Here is a 16,497-nt window from a genome sequence, read left to right on the forward strand (position 1 = left end):
ATCAGTGTTGTAGTCATGCTTTTACAGATGCCTACTGAAATTGCACTATTTTATAGGGAAGAAAAATAATTTTTCATGAAGTCTTACAGGCAGTTCAATTTGATTATGTTCTTAATCACTCTCACCTAGACTTGGCCCTTTTACTGAATTGGTCTGAACTAGTTTACAGCTCTTGGGCTTTGAACAGTAAATCTTAAAATTCTAATGTCAGCTGTCATATAGTTTAGTAAGAATGCTGATCTGCTGCTATCAGGAGCAAAAACAAGCACTTTGAAAATTAGTTTATTGTATATCACCCCAGAATCACCAAATTCAATAGTAAAGTGGCTAACTTTGAGTAAGCAAAGAGGGCTGTGGGACTGCAACTGCAATAAACTTGAAATTGATTGTTTGTGGGTGAATTTATAGATGGTAGTTGGTTTGATTTATGCATTAAGAGTCAGAGAGAGTGAAAGATGGAAATCAGCATCTCTGGTCAGCTGAGTTGCAGAAGGTCACTGGGAGGTGGTGAATTACTGTTTGCCATGGTTTGGCAAGCAGTGTTGAAGCTGCTTAATGAGATCTAACCAAACTTGTCCATAAAGATGACACATGCAAAAAGGAAAAATATTATTCAGATAAGATACTGTTCAGGCTCTAGGACTAAAAACATCTTTGGATATTTGAATATGAAGTTTTTGGCATCTTCTAAGGTAAATATGGCAAATGAGTTGTGAGCAGGTCTGAAATTTGCAACATATTTATAAATACTATTTACATTTCCCTGTCTTGAGTTAGTGATTAGCCTTTCTTTTGGATACGAAGACAATATATTTATGAAACACAAATGGAAAATGAGCCTGTATAAATATGTTTTAGAAACAGTGGTTGAGATGTAGATATACTTAAAAGTACTTTCAAGGAGGACATCTTGATATCACTGAAAAAGAAAGCATGCATAAAATCAGCTAAACCTATCTAAATGAGCATAGGCTATTTATGGGTTCATAACCATGCATTAGTATGTGGACTGTCTATCACAGTCCACATACTGTGGAAAGTATCACAAAGTGATACTTTCTATCACTGCTTACACACAATATCAATTGTTGAATTTCAAATATTTTGCCCACAACCTACCATAAGACATATATATTGCATCCCAATGCATATACAATATATACAAGAAATATTTTTTACTTCATATGATGAGCTCTGAAATACTCTGTTGTATTTTAAGCTTGAACGCTGATGCTAACTGATGTTAGGTCCTGCAGTTTGAAAGATGGTTGAGCTGGGGTGAAGTGAAACAGGTGAAACCTCCACTTCGATGTTCTTCCCTGGTATTGAACCTCAAAGAGATTGGTAATACTACTAACACTGGCTAAGAAATCAAGTAGGCAGAATTACAATTAAAAAGACCCTGAAATCAATGCTGTCCTTATAAAAGGCATCAAAGAATAGGTGGGTGGATGTCCAGAATTATGTGGTCTTATACAGCTTGTGCTTATCTGTAGAATGCACCTCAAAACATAGATGCTTCCTTCCATAATGGACTCTGAGATTCTTTTTTTTTTTTTTTTTTTTTTTTTTTGAGATGGAGTCTCACTCTGTCACCCCAGCTGGAGTGTAGTGGCACCATCTCGGCTCACTGCAACCTCCACCTCCCTGGTTCAAGCAATTCTCCTGCCTCAGCCTCCCCAGTAGCTGGGATTACAGGTGCCCGCCACCACGCCCATCTAATTTTTGTATTTTTAGTAGAGACAGGTTTTTACCACCTTGGCCAGGCTGGTCTCAAACTCCTGACCTCATGATCCACCCACCTCAGCCTCCCAAAGTGCTGGGATTACAGGCATGAGCCACCGCGCCTGGCTGACTCTGAGATTCTTAAGCACAAAGTCTCTGCTTATTCTTCTGCAGCACCAGGCATTATACCTAACCCATTGCTTGTGTGTTATTGAGTGGAAATTAAACAAATGAATGAATGAATGAATAAATAAACGAAGAAAGTGAGAAGAACATGAGAAGAATCAGATGCATTCCATTTAACTTTTATTGCAGAACCTCTGTGGTGACCTATGCTAAAGCAGTGAGCACTGCAAAAGTAAACAAGACACAGTTCATAATTACTAGTTTGGGGTGTAATAGCAGTGGTATGAGCAGATGGCTAAGGAATATGGAACCTTAGGTCTTTCATAACAGTAGCATAGAGTAACAGCTTCCTACTTGGCTTTGGCTCTGTGTTCTGAAATAGAAGCAACAGTCTGGGACTGAAAATTGCAAAACCTGGATCAGTTACCTTGGTTCACCTTGTCGTGATGATAACCCTTCTTGTGACAGGTGGTGATTTTAAGCACATAGTAGAACCATAGTCCCCACTGTCCACCATTCTTAAAATAACTACCCTATTCTGCTCCTCCTCATTTCTCTCCAGGTAATTCATTACTGTACTTTGGCAGTCAGAAATGTGAGGAACTGATTTTCCTTTGAGGCAAATAGGTTTTTGCCCTGCAGATCTATGTGGGTAGTGGAAATGCGGACTCTCTTGGTCTAGGGGCTTTTCTATTAGATTTGGGACTCAATTAAGTGAAAGAAGGAGCCAATCAATAATATATAGTACTCTTAGCTCCGAGGAGTGGCATGCTAGAACCGGCGCATATTGGTTTGTGAGAACCGATTGTTAAAATTTCAGGAATTTTTGAATCTCTTCCTAAGAACAGCAATTATTAAAAATAAAATGCATAAATTTACAATTAAATAAATTATGTTAACATAAAAGTGGTGGACCCCAAAATACCATCAGTTTCTAATTATTTTATTAATAGTTATACTCTTGATGTCTGTCATACCTGCCTGGAGGAAATACTACATAGAAGATACTATGCAAATCTCTCCCCACTTCAACATTCATGACACAATTTTGGCAGCTAGAAATCAGCTGTGTTGGGAGTATTTATGTCATGGAAATTGGTATAATTTGGGAATTATATTGGAGAATACATCCATTTTAAATTAAGAATTTCCCTCAGAACTGGAGAGTTGGTTAACACAATACTGACTCCATTTATAATATCTCAGATACTGACATTGACGGATACTGAAAAGGGAATAAAAATAATATGCAAAGGTCCTAAACGTTGGGTTAAATGGATAATCATAGGCAGTCATGATGAGTGCCATTGTAGACCTACTGGAAGATGACAGAGCTAGTGCAGAGGTTCCCAAGTATTCTGTTCGTGGAGTCCCAAGTGTCTGTATCAGCCAAGGTTCTCCAGAAAAACAGGACCAATTATATGTAAGAACATATATATTTTACATATATATTTACATTTATATATTATAATGATATATAATATATATGATAGAGGGAGAAACGGCTTTGTTTTAAGGAATTGGCTCATGTGGTGTAAGACTGTGAGACTGGCAAGTCTGAAATCTGCAGGGCAGACTGGCAGACTCAAACCTTATGCAAGAGTTGATGCTGCAGTGTTGAGGAAGAGTTTCTTCTCCAGGATGCCTCAGTTTTTGCGTATAAAACCTTTCAACTGATTAGGTTAGGCCTGCCCACATTATTGAGGGTGATCTCCTTTACTTAAAATCATCAGATTGTGGATGTTAACCACATCTACAAACTACCTCTACAGCAACACCTACATTAGTGTTTGATTACATTACTGGGTGCTATGACCTAGCCGTGCTGGCTCAAATCTATTACAGTGTCCTACTAATTTTTCTGTGGCATCCTAAACCAGAAGAAATACTAAACATTTTATTTATTAAGTCCAAACAATTCACTATTTGTATCCTAAAATCTTAGTGACCATTTGAAAACATAATACATGTACGTTGTAAAAATTTATTTCATACATAGTCACAATTATTTACTAATGGATAGCACACAACTTCTCAAGCCCTAGAATAAAGTTGGATACCACCACCCTCATTTCCTGCTCCACATGATTTTCATCTGCTGCTAGGGAAATGGAAAGTAAGGAAAAATGCTGCTTTGCAATGATATGATGCTATTAAAAGGACGGTAGTACTATTTAATGTTGAAACTGTGAACTACCTCCAAGTAGTTTCTGCACTTTTCTACAGATGTCAAATTTCCCTTGAAAATTTTAAATCTCATGGTGCTTCCAAAAGCTTCCTGTTTTGCCCAAGTGAGCCCTGTCACAGTGAATACGAGGATATTTTGTACTTTGCATAATAGAATCAAAATGCTCCCATGTTTTGTCGTCAGCTCTGTAATGCATAACCACAGTTTTCCTGGACTGTTTGCATATAGTAAGAAAAGTTGCAGCATTCAGATTTTCTCTCAAGATCTTTCTATTCATTATCTTTTAAAAATTGGTGCTGAGAAATACAATGAAATCTCTGTGTGTGTGTGTAATGTGAGTGTGTGTGTATATGTGTGTAGTTGTGCATACAAATTCCTGATTATCTTTTGTGTTGAGACAGCGCTTTAAAATGTCTAAAAATTTTATCGGTATAAATTGAATAAATTGTATATATAGTTAAAACAGGCAGAAACTTCCTTTATTTACAAATAACCAAGTAATTTACAAGTTTAATGATTTTATAACATACCAAGGCCAAGGTTAGATGTGAGAAAAAGAAAAGATAGCTTTTCTCACTCCAGATGCTTTCTGCTTTCTAAGACTGCTTTGCCTTCCCACACTGCCCACTCCTCACCTCCCATACGCTTTATCCCTTGATTATTCTGATCACACCTTCTTCTATGCTCATCCTCACCCCTAAACAGTTCAGCTTCTCTGAAACAGGAAAGTCAACCAAATGGTAAGGGCCAGAAACACTGGCAGAAGAACTAAGAAGTTTCTTCTGTGTCATCTAGAGTAGCATGTTTAAATTCTGTCTGCATAACCATTGGACCTGATTTAAACAATTAGCTAATTGGTCCCATTTAAAGGAGCTATTTTTTGCAGAGTGAAAATTTTAGAACTACAAGAATTAGCATTTAAAGTTTTTATCAGGAAATTGACATCAGCAAAGGATGACAATAATACAGGTAGTTTGAATGATAAGGTCCCCTAAAGTAGAATGTTAATTGAATTTCCTAAAACCTGTGTGAAAGTTGGAAGATTTCTGATTATTGTGTTGAGCAACTTCACTAAACAAGAGCAGCCCTGAGAGATATGAAAGGATCATTTATAATACCTCTTTACACTGTAAAATGTTGAAAAGTGCTTATTTGGAGGTTTAGGATATTTGAACTTAAGGAAATGAACTGGAACACACATTTTAAAAATGTGGCTTCCCTACATTCTGCCATTCCCAATTAGGTTGTATAGGAAAAGTATGAGACTAAAAACAGTCCAGGTCTATTAACTCCAGTTTAAATTATCTTAGCTATCAGAAACTCTAGCTAAATTCTAAAGTATTCTAAAGTATTTCACTTCCCTCCACCTGTTTCCTTAGGTGTGGTTAAATTCCTTAACATCCTTGGCACCAGATGAACAAACTGTATGTTTATTTGAGGAGACATGTCGAATGATGAGAACACTGTTACTTGGCACCAGATGTGCTTGTTGACTATGGGAATTTCAATAATTCTAGGATGAAAGAACTCTGACATAGACTGTATACTCTGAAGAGGGCCAACTCTGAAATAAATATTGCCCTCTGATCAATTGGAATTTGGTGTTTCAGAAACTGAAGCTCTCTGTTTTGTGAGATCTTGCCATCTTCTTTTTTGGTGTGAACTGGTTTTTATTGGGGTGTAGGACACGGGGTAGGAAATGTCACCTTGGTGTATGGCATGCCTTACACATTCTAATCTTCCTGGGGTAGTTGATGGAACTATTTCTTCTTCTTGAAGTTGCTCTTGCTGTCAGCCACCTCTTTAGGTCCACTGCTGACCATCTCCTGCTTGAGAGAGAAATCTTCCAAGGATTCGTCCAAGAACTTACTTTTTCTTGGAGACATCCTGTTGCTTGCCCCTTCAGGATCACTAACTGTTTCCTCCTTGGGGGATGATTTCACCCTATTGGGAAGCAATGGTTCAAACAGAGGAAGTGGCTGCTGAGATCAGTAGGAAGCTGGAGAAACAGGAGAAGAAGCCTTAATGAAGGGAAAGAAATGACTGGCTCTGCTTGGCCTTGCATCTGCAGAAAACAGCAGTAGTATTCTGAAGGAGTATGAGGAGATGGGTGAAAAACCCAAAATAAGTAAAAGCAGAAGCTCTAGGAGGCTCCTCAGGAGAATGGAATGGAAGGCCCATCTCTCTCTTTCTCCAAACTCAAGAAAAAGAAATATTTTTCCAAGGAGGAGTTTGTTAGTAGCAATCTTGCCATCACCTTTCAGCTTTGTAGATTTTTACTTTCTATCTACTTCCTAGGAAGGACAAAAATAGTAACTTCCCTCTGCACTCCAGAGCTCTATAAAAGCCAAAAGTTAGTTGGCTGAAGTCTGTGAAATGTGACTCACTCTGGGCACTTCATTTCTGTTGTTTGTCTGTTTGTTTGGGATGTGCATCACAAGGTCCCTGAGTGTCACCTCTGAGGGCGGAGAGCTTGCTGTAGCAGACCTGCAGAGGCTTGCTTGTGGGGTTAACGAGGCCCTCCTGTCTCCTCCTCTTTCCCACCACGCCACTCACCAGGTCTATTCCTGGCCATTTTCAGGCTCAAGGTCATCCCTGGAGGGAGTGGGATCTGGCAGAATCACATTTCTGCTGTCACCTCAGCATCTTGTAGTGAAAATGAACATCTGGGCAAGCATTTGGGAAAATATCTTGTGAAGAGCAACACGTAAGTTGAAAGAGGCATGCAGAGTGAGGAGCAGCCTCATCTCTTCTTTGGAAAACAGATGACAATTTATGGTCTGATCATATGTCCTTGAGCTCATTCTGCAACTTCCTGGTAGAACTCCCTTCTTTCACATTTACAGTTTCTCTTTTTTATTTTAGAGCTTGTGAAGAGCTCTGTAAAAAGGTGGGGACCCAAGGAACTCACTGGCATTCACTTCAAGTGCCCTAAGAAAGCATCAACCTGTGTAATCGTGGTTATGTGGCCCTGTGTCTGCTTTTGTATGACATGAACCTACCACAATGATTTGCCCATAGAAACTTTCCAATAAAGATTTGATGAATAAGGGTATAGCTATTGTAGTTTCAGCTTTTCATGTTCTGCATTTTTGGTCTCTTATCCTGATTTTATTATTAGTGGTCCTGGGAGTGTCTGGCTCCTTTTCAGTTGAGCTAAGTGTTGTGTCTAATTATATATTAGACATATTATGAAGAACCTTTGGCAATTTGAGAAAGGAATATGAGTGGGAAACTCATAAAAGGATTGCACTTTCTCCTTCTTCAAAAGTTATAACTTTGGAATAATTTCATTGTTATATCAAATACTTGTAGGTGTCAGAAGGTAGTTCTGCTGAGAATAGGAATTCTTGCTGTTTGGAGAAATTTAAACAGAAAGGGATGGAGTTGGATTCTTCATACAGCGAAGTAGCTGCCATGATTTCACCAAGTAAATATTTCAGGCACTGCTGGTCACATGGTCTCTGCCATAACTGCTCTGCTGTTGTAATGCCAAAGTGGTCATAGACAATCCATGAATGAATAAGTGTGGCTGTGTCATTATGAAACTTTACACCTAAATTTGAATTGCATTAAACTCTCACATGGTCAAAAGAGTCTTACGATATGTTTTCCCCAACCATGGCTCACTGATCCCAGAAAAATAGGTGATGGACTGTGTTTGACCCATCAGCCACCATTTGCAGATACTTTTTTAGGAAAAAAAAAAAAAAAACCAAGGAGAACTGATTTTCCTTAGCTTCTCTGATCATTCATAATTGTCAGAATTTTAAGGAATATCGGCAGGCTCAGATCAGTGGAAGAGAAGAGCTACACTTCAATCTCTCACTTATCCCACAGCCTTCTTCCTATCTAGTAACATGTTACAAAGAAAGCAAGGCTCAGACTGAATTCAGCCACACATTCAGACATTTACTGGCTAGTAGACCTCAGTGATGAGCCTGTATGTTTGGGAATGTCACAGTACTCTCTCCCTCATGCTCTAACAAGCACTTTGCATGAAAGATTTACTCCAAGGCTGACACAGTGATCTTCCAACATCGGGATGCTTCAAAGTTCCAGCGATGTCTGTGAGCAGAGTTTCCCCTGGGTGGTGTGGGAACACGGGACTAGCATCCCAGATCAAGGAATTAGGTTGCCAGGCCTCTGTGATTCTCAAGTCTCATTCATGCAGTGGGAGGAGAGACTATAAAACCTTTTGGGCCAAATTCACTTTTTAAATTTTTTACTTTTTAAAAATTGGTAAAATATATATAATATAAAATTTACCATTTTAACCATTTTACAGAGTATGTTTAATGCCATCAAGTGCATTCGTATTGTGTAATCTTCACCGTTATCCATCTCTAGAACTTTTTCCTCTTCCCAAACTGAAATTCTATAATCGTTTAACAGTAACTCTCCATTTTCTCCTGCCCCCCAGCCCCAGGTAACCACCATTCTACTTTCTGTCTGCATGATTTCAACTACTTCGGGCACCTCATATAAGTGGAATCATGTTGTCTTTGTCCTCTTGTGATTGGCTTATTTTGCTTAACATAATGTCCATGTTGTAGTATGTGTTAGCGCTGCATTGCTTTTTATGGGGAAATAATAGTCCATTGTATGTGTATACTAGAAGTTGTTTATCTATTCACCTGTGGATGGGTGTTTTGGTTGTTTCAACCTTTTGGTTATTGTGAATAATGCTGCCAACCCCATAGCTTGAACAACACCAATTTCACCTATGAACATTTATTTTTAACATCTCTTCTGCCCATTAGTAAATCCTCATATTGATTTAGTTAATACTTTTTGAAAGCTTGCCATAGCCACCCCAAGTGTGTAGATTCCTGTTTGAAGTACTGTAAATGGTAACTGTTCCTAAAGGTATAGATTAAAGTTTATATACACACATGCATACCAGTGTTTATACGGAAGCCTTTTAAAGTAAATAACTCAAGGCAGTATTACACAGGCAACAACATTTTCATTTTGTCAATTTGTTTGTTATTCCCTAAACAATTTGAAAATATTCCACGAGAGTTAACTGTTAAGCTACTGGTCTCTTCTGAATGAGGGATAATAATGAGTGGTGCCTGCTTAGACTTTGTGATGTGAAAGTTTCCTGAAGATAACTCCATCACCCGCGCCCCAAATATCTATGTCTCTTTTCCTCCCAGAAAAATTTTCGTAAGTTTGCTGTTGTCATAACATAGCAACATTAGATGATCAGACATAGCTTAGAGACATTAGCAACTGTTAATTACTTGATCTTGCTAAACCTTTACTCTTTTTGCCATGATATGAGGAGGTTGTACCACCTTCCAATAGATGGATAGTTCTTGTTAATTTAACTTTTATGTCTGGAAAAATTTTGAAAATGGTGAAAACTATCTTGCATCTACTATACTTAGTTTGTATTTATTCACTTAAATTTAAAAAGAATTAAGAGAAAATAAATGTGCAATGAATTATTCTTTGTTGACATCAATCAGTTATCAATTCCAATAATAATTAGATAATAATAGATTGATTATTTTGAAGAAACCTATTTCCTCTTATCTAGTCATTTTGTGTGTTTACACATGTGGAGCTTTTGTATTTTTACTTATTAGAAATTATAATAGTAAAGAAAAACTTTTGATATCCTCATAGCAACATTTTTAAATCATTACTTAGATATATTTCATATTATAGTTTATAAAATTAAAATATCTACTTTAATGAAAATTTGCTAAGCTCTGAGCTAAACCTTTTCCCTATTTTATCTCCTAGCCTGTTATCATCATTTCCATTCTTACAGATGAGGAATTGAGTTGTTAAGCATTTCCTTCTCACTTCACATAGTTAGTAAGTGGTAAGGTCAAATTACAATGTCACCTTTTAATACCCATATTAATGTAATTGTTACTTAGATATCACACTAGAAATAAGAAATTAAAGAACTGAAAATATCAGGAAGACTTGTTATTTTTAAAATCTCAAAAAATATAATACAAAAAATTTTCAAAAATGAATAGCACTTTCATATTGAGTGAAGGAAGAGCAAATCATGGTATCTTGCAGGATGAAAGGTTGTCTGTATTTTTGGACATGAAATCATTGCAGTTTAAGGGACACCCAGCCCAAGTGGAAACATAAGCTGGAACTACAAGCCCTTTCTGGGTTTATGTGGGAAAAAAAAAAATGTAGTGGCCATGTTTCTGGTTCATTGTTAAGCTGTCAGGGTAACCTTGATGTCTAGATACTTAAATTTTTCTTCTAAGTAGTAGTAGATAAAAATTTCCCAGAGATTTTTCTCCATGTGTGTAGAAGTTTAGAGTCATGGAGATATATGTAAGAAGCTGCCTTACTAATTCAGTGCAGTATTAGATTGTTCATAGAACTGGAAATGTTCTTAAGAGGTCAGCTCATTTCTTTATGTTTATATGTATTCCTGGGAGTAAGAAACCTAGAGAGATGAGGAGATGGAGAATAGAGAGATAAGTACGGAGAGAGAAAGTGAAGAGACAGCAAGATAATTTAAATCACTGACAATTGTGCTCACATGCCCCAGGCCATGAATAAAACTTGGCCAGGATTAGCGTTTTGCTGCCTTAACTTTCTTAAGGTGATTGAAACTGAAAATAGTATTCAAATAGTCACGCAAAGAAGTGGGAGGGCTTCTGCCATATTCCTAAGAAAGAAATGATGAAATTAACTGAGAGCCACAGAAAAACATCAATCAAAGTAGAGTTAAAGGAACTGACTGAGAAAGTCACCTACTCTCTGGGTGATATTCACAAAACCCTGTATTGGGTACTCTACTGATGAATTTAGTATGTTTCCTTCAGGAAAGATTTTCTCTTTATGCACTGCCCTTAACATCTATTTCACCATAAACCATAACTCCACTGAATGTTCTATTTTTTTAAATACTCATGGGTATGAAAAAAGAGAACATGATCATTTATTATAATATTCTTTTGTTATTAAGAAAAATAACAAATGACAATATAAAAGTCATTAAAACACTTAGAGATTTTGATTGTGGATATTTGATTTTTGTCCTTATAATTTGGGCTTGATATCTTATTAAAAAGAAAATTAGTGATTGATGGACCATTTGCTTTTGATAGTCAACTTATTCTATCCTAGGGTCTTTAGCTCTAGAACCATGCTTCTCAGTGGGATGTGGGTATCATAATCACTTTGGGAAGAATTTCACAACTCGCAGTGTTCCATTTTGGTGTTGTCGAAATCATCACGTGAAAGATGATCGGGAATACCCTTGTAGTTGAACAGGTTTAGTTATAATTTATTGCAAGACCAAGCATATATCACGGAGAACCATGTCTCAGTAAGAGGATCTCGGAAAGAATTTATTATAGGATATGGGTTTTGGTTATGTGTTTTAGGGGAGGGTCCATAGAGTCAGGGGCTCACGCGGAATTGGATGCTGTCAGAAAGCAGAGTTAATTCTATAATAAGGTAATTCTCTAATAAGGCATTTCAATAAGTCTTGCTGACAAAATGGAAGACTAGCACAAGGATAAATCTGTGATTAGTAAAGAAGTCCATCATATTAGCCAAGAGAGGAAGTGCTTGGTACTTTTTTTTTTTTTTTTTGAGACAGAGTTTTGCTCTTGTTGTCCAGGCTAGAGTGCAATGACGTGACCTCAGCTCACTGCAGCCTCAGCCTCCCAGGTTGAAGCAATTCTCCTGCCTCAGCCTCCCAAGTAGCTGGGATTACAAGCATGCGTCACCACTCCCGGCTAATTTTGTATTTTTAGTGGAGACAGAGTTTCTCCATGTTGGTCAGGCTGGTCTCAAACTACTGACCTCAGGTGATCTGCCTGCCTTGGCCTTCCAAAGTGCTGGGATTACAGGCGTGAGGCACCGCGCCCAGCCGCTTGGTACTTTTTGAATGGCACAGTAACCTTGTTTTCTGTGCTTAGACAAAACTATGAAGTGGCTTTACTTGGTCGATTTTTTTTGTGGTCTCAGAGTAGTCTTGTCTGAGGTTGGTATTCTGTGAGAATGTTTACGTGTAACAGCAGAATGAATGCCAGGCTGGCTTCTAAAGGTCAAGGGCTGCTTGTTTTTTCATTCTTCACAGCTACCCTCTGACCTCCTCTCTAGCAAAACTGTAGTGACTACTAAGCTTTAATAACATATTTCCCAGTTTTTGTTACAAAATATTTTTATCATACAGAAAAAGTAAAGATAATGTATTAAGTACCATATATCCATCAAGCAGCTTAAGAAATAAATGATTATAGATAAAAGTATTGGAGTATTTCTCTGAAATCCTAATCCTTCCTAGGAGCGAATTATTAACTTGAATTTGATGTTTATCATTTTCAAGAATAATGCATTTCCTCTTCTTTTAAAAATACATATATATTTATTTTTTGTCTCCTTTTCTAGAAATTTAATAAGATATACCTTTATTTTTATTTTGTTTTAATTGGCATAAAATAATTATACAATTATACATATTTATGGAAGGTACATAGTGATCTTTGATACATAAAATGTTTAGTGATCAGATAGGGGGATTAGCATGTCTATCATCTTAAACATTTATCATTTCTTTGTGCTGGGAACATTCAATATCCTCTTTCTAGCATTTTGAAACTATGTAACATATTATCGTTAACTATAGTCATCCTACAGTGGTGTAGCACACTAGAACTTATTCCTCCTATTAGCTATAATTTTGTATCCTTTAACAAATCTCCTTATCACAGACCTCTTACTTTCCTCTACCCTTCCCAGCCTCTAGTATCCTCTGTTCTGCTTTCAACTTCCAAGAGATCCTTTTTTTAGCTTCCACATATGAATGAGAACATGCCATGTTTATCTTTCTCTTCTTCACTATGTCGCTTAACATAATGTCTTCCAGTTTCATCCATGTTGCAGTGAATGATGGGATATCATCCTTTTTTTTTTATTATTATACTTTAAGTTTTAGGGAACATGTGCACAATGTGCAGGTTAGTTACATATGTATACATGTGCCATGCTGGTGTGCTGCACCCACTAACTCGTCATTTAGCATTAGGTATATCTCCTAAAGCTATCCCTCCCCCCTCCCCCCACCCCACAACAGTCCCCAGAGTGTGATGTTCCCCTTCCTGTGTCCATGTGTTCTCATTGTTCAATTCCCGCCTATGAGTGAGAATATGCGGCGTTTGGTTTTTTTGTTCTTGTGATAGTTTACTGAGAATGATGATTTCCAATTTCATCCATGTCCCTACAAAGGACATGAACTCATCATTTTTTATGGCTGCATAGTATTCCATGGTGGATATGTGCCACATTTTCTTAATCCAGTCTATCATTGTTGGACATTTGGGTTGGTTCCAAGTCTTGCTATTGTGAATAGTGCTGCAATAAACATACGTGTGCATGTGTCTTTATAGCAGCATGATTTATAGTCCTTTGGGTATATACCCAGTAATGGGATGGCTGGGTCAAATGGTATTTCTAGTTCTAGATCCCTGAGGAATCGCCACACTGACTTCCACAATGGTTGAACTAGTTTACAGTCCCACCAACAGTGTAAAAGTGTTCCTATTTCTCCACATCCTCTCCAGCACCTGTTGTTTCCTGACTTTTTAATGACTGCCATTCTAACTGGTGTGAGATGGTATCTCATTGTGGTTTTGATTTGCATTTCTCTGATGGCCAGTGATGGTGAGCATTTTTTCATGTGTTTTTTGGCTGCGTAAATGTCTTCTTTTGAGAAGTGTCTGTTCATGTCCTTTGCCCACTTTTTGATGGGGTTGTTTTTTTCTTGTAAATTTGTTTGAGTTCATTGTAGATTCTGGATATTAGCCCTTTGTCAGATGAGTAGGTTGCGAAAATTTTTTCCCATCTTGTAGGTTGCCTGTTCACTCTGCTGATAGCTTCTTTTGCTGTGGAGAATCTCTTTAGTTTAATTACATCCCATTTGTCAATTTTGTCTTTTGTTGCCATTGCTTTTGGTGTTTTAGACATGAAGTCCTTGCCCATGCCTACGTCCTGAATGCTAATGCCTAGGTTTTCTTCTAGGGTTTTTATGGTTTTAGGTCTAACGTTTAAGTCTTTAATCCATCTTGAATTAATTTTTGTTTAAGGTGTAAGGAAGGGATCCAGTTTCAGCTTTCTACATATGGCTAGCCAGTTTTCCCAGCACCATTTACTAAATAGGGAATCCTTTCCCCATTGCTTGTTTTTCTCAGGTTTGTCAAAGATCAGATAGTTGTAGATATGCGGCATTATTTCTGAGGGCTCTGTTCTGTACCATTGATCTATATCTCTGTTTTGGTACCAGTACCATGCTGTTTTGGTTACTGTAGCCTTGTAGTATAGTTTGAAGTCAGGTAGGGTGATGCCTCCAGCTTTGTTCTTTTGGCTTAGGATTGACTTGGTGATGCGGGCTCCTTTTTGGTTCCATATGAACTTTAAAGAAGTTTTTTCCAATTCTGTGAAGAAAGTCATTGGTAGCTTGATGGGGATGGCATTGAATCTATAAATTATCTTGGGCAGTATGGCCATTTTCACCATATTGATTCTTCCTACCCATGAGCATGGAATGTTCTTCCATTTGTTTGTATCCTCTTTTATTTTATTGAGCAGTGATTTGTAGTTTTCCTTGAAGAGGTCCATCACGTCCCTTGTAAGTTGGATTCCTAGGTATTTTATTCTCTTTGAAGCAATTGTGAATGGGAGTTCACTCATGATTTGGCTCTCTGTTTGTCTGTTGTTGGTGTATAAGAATGCTTGTGATTTTTCTACATTGATTTTGTATCCTGAGACTTTGCTGAAGTTGCTTATCAGCTTAAGGAGATTTTGGGCTGAGACGATGGGGTTTTCTAGATATACAGTCATGTCTTCTGCAAACAGGGACAATTTGACTTCCTCTTTTCTTAATTGAATACCCTTTATTTCCTTCTGCTGCCTGATCACCGTGGCCAGAACTTCCGACACTATGTTGAATAGGAGTGTGAGAGAGGGCATCCCTGTCTTGTGCCAGTTTTCAAAGGGAATGCTTCCAGTTTTTGCCCATTCTGTATGATATTGGCTGTGGGTTTGTCATAGATAGCTCTTATTATTTTGAGATACGTCCCATCAATACCTAATTTATTGAGAGTTTTTAGCATGAAGCATTGTTGAATTTTGTCAAAGGCCTTTTCTGCCTCTATTGAGATAATCATGTGGTTTTTGTCTTTGGTTCTGTTTATATGCTGGATTACATTTATTGATTTGCATATATTGAACCAGCCTTGCATCCCAGGGATGAAGCCCACTTGATCATGGTGGATAAGCTTTTTGATGTGTTGCTGGATTTGGTTTGCCAGTATTTTATTGAGGATTTTTGCATCAATGTTCATCAAGGATATTGGTCTAAAATTCTCTTTTTTGTTTGTGTGTCTGCCCGGCTTTGGTATCAGAATGATGCTGGCCTCATAAAATGAGTTAGGGAGGATTCCCTCTTTTTCTATTGATTGGAATAGTTTCAGAAGGAATGGTACCAGTTCCTCCTTGTACCTGTGGTAGAATTCGGCTGTGAATCCATCGGGATGTCATCCTTTTTAAAGCTGAGTACTATTCCATTGTGTACTTATGCCACATTTCCTTTATCTGTTCGTTTGTTTTTGGGCACCTAGACTGATTCCATATCTTGGCTATTGTGCGTAGTGTTCCAGTAAACATGGGATGCAAATGTCTCTTTGATGTACTGATTTCCTTCTCTTCAGATAAATGTCCAGGAGTGGGTTGCTGGATACTATTTGTAGTCTTTTGAGGAACCTCCATACTGTTCTCCATAGACACTATCATAGTTTATGTTCCCACTGACAGTATATGAGTTTCCTTTTCCCTGAATTCTCCCCAGCATTTGTTATTTTTTATCTTTCTGATAAAAGCCATCCTAACTGGGGTGAGATGATACATCACAGTGATTTTGATTTGCATTTCCCGGATGATTAGTCATGGTGAGCCTTTTTTTTCTTGTAATTGTTGGACATTTGAGTGTCTTTTAGTTAGGAACTCAAACACCTTAACAGTAAAAAAAGAAAAAAAAAATCACTTCAAAACAGCAAAAGACCTAACGTTAATATGTACTTGTAAACTTTTTTTTTATTCTGCTGTTGTTTTAAGTAGGAGCTTAAGCATTAAACTACACGAAGAATCATGAGACACCCTATACTTCACACAAGGTCATAGGACATACTTTTATAAGTACTATTAAACATTATAAATGAATTTTAATCACAGAGTCAAGCACTTTGTTCATTTGTTTTCAGTGTCCTACGGTGACTTTAATAGCAGGAGCAATTTGTTGGTTTTATTTAGCAAGACATTGGGTGGATTTCCATTCTTCCCTCCACAGGCTGTGAGAAAGATTTTTGACACTAACTGAGCTGCTTCAATTGGAAATTCACATTTTATGCAATAACAGGCCATTTTAATTTCATGAAGCAAAGGATTGGCTTCTACTTGCAAAT

At 37.4% G+C, this 16,497-nt stretch overlaps 1 protein-coding gene across 2 annotated transcripts in view; it reads left to right on the forward strand.

Moving 5' to 3' along the window:
• Window positions 1–16,497, forward strand: part of GPC6 (glypican 6) — a 1,182,651-nt gene that overhangs the window by 296,510 nt on the left and 869,644 nt on the right. The gene's annotated exons all lie outside the window — the stretch shown is intronic.

The sequence above is a fragment of the Pan troglodytes genome, chromosome 14, assembly GCF_028858775.2.
Source record: "Pan troglodytes isolate AG18354 chromosome 14, NHGRI_mPanTro3-v2.0_pri, whole genome shotgun sequence".
Taxonomy (NCBI): Eukaryota; Metazoa; Chordata; class Mammalia; order Primates; family Hominidae; genus Pan; species Pan troglodytes.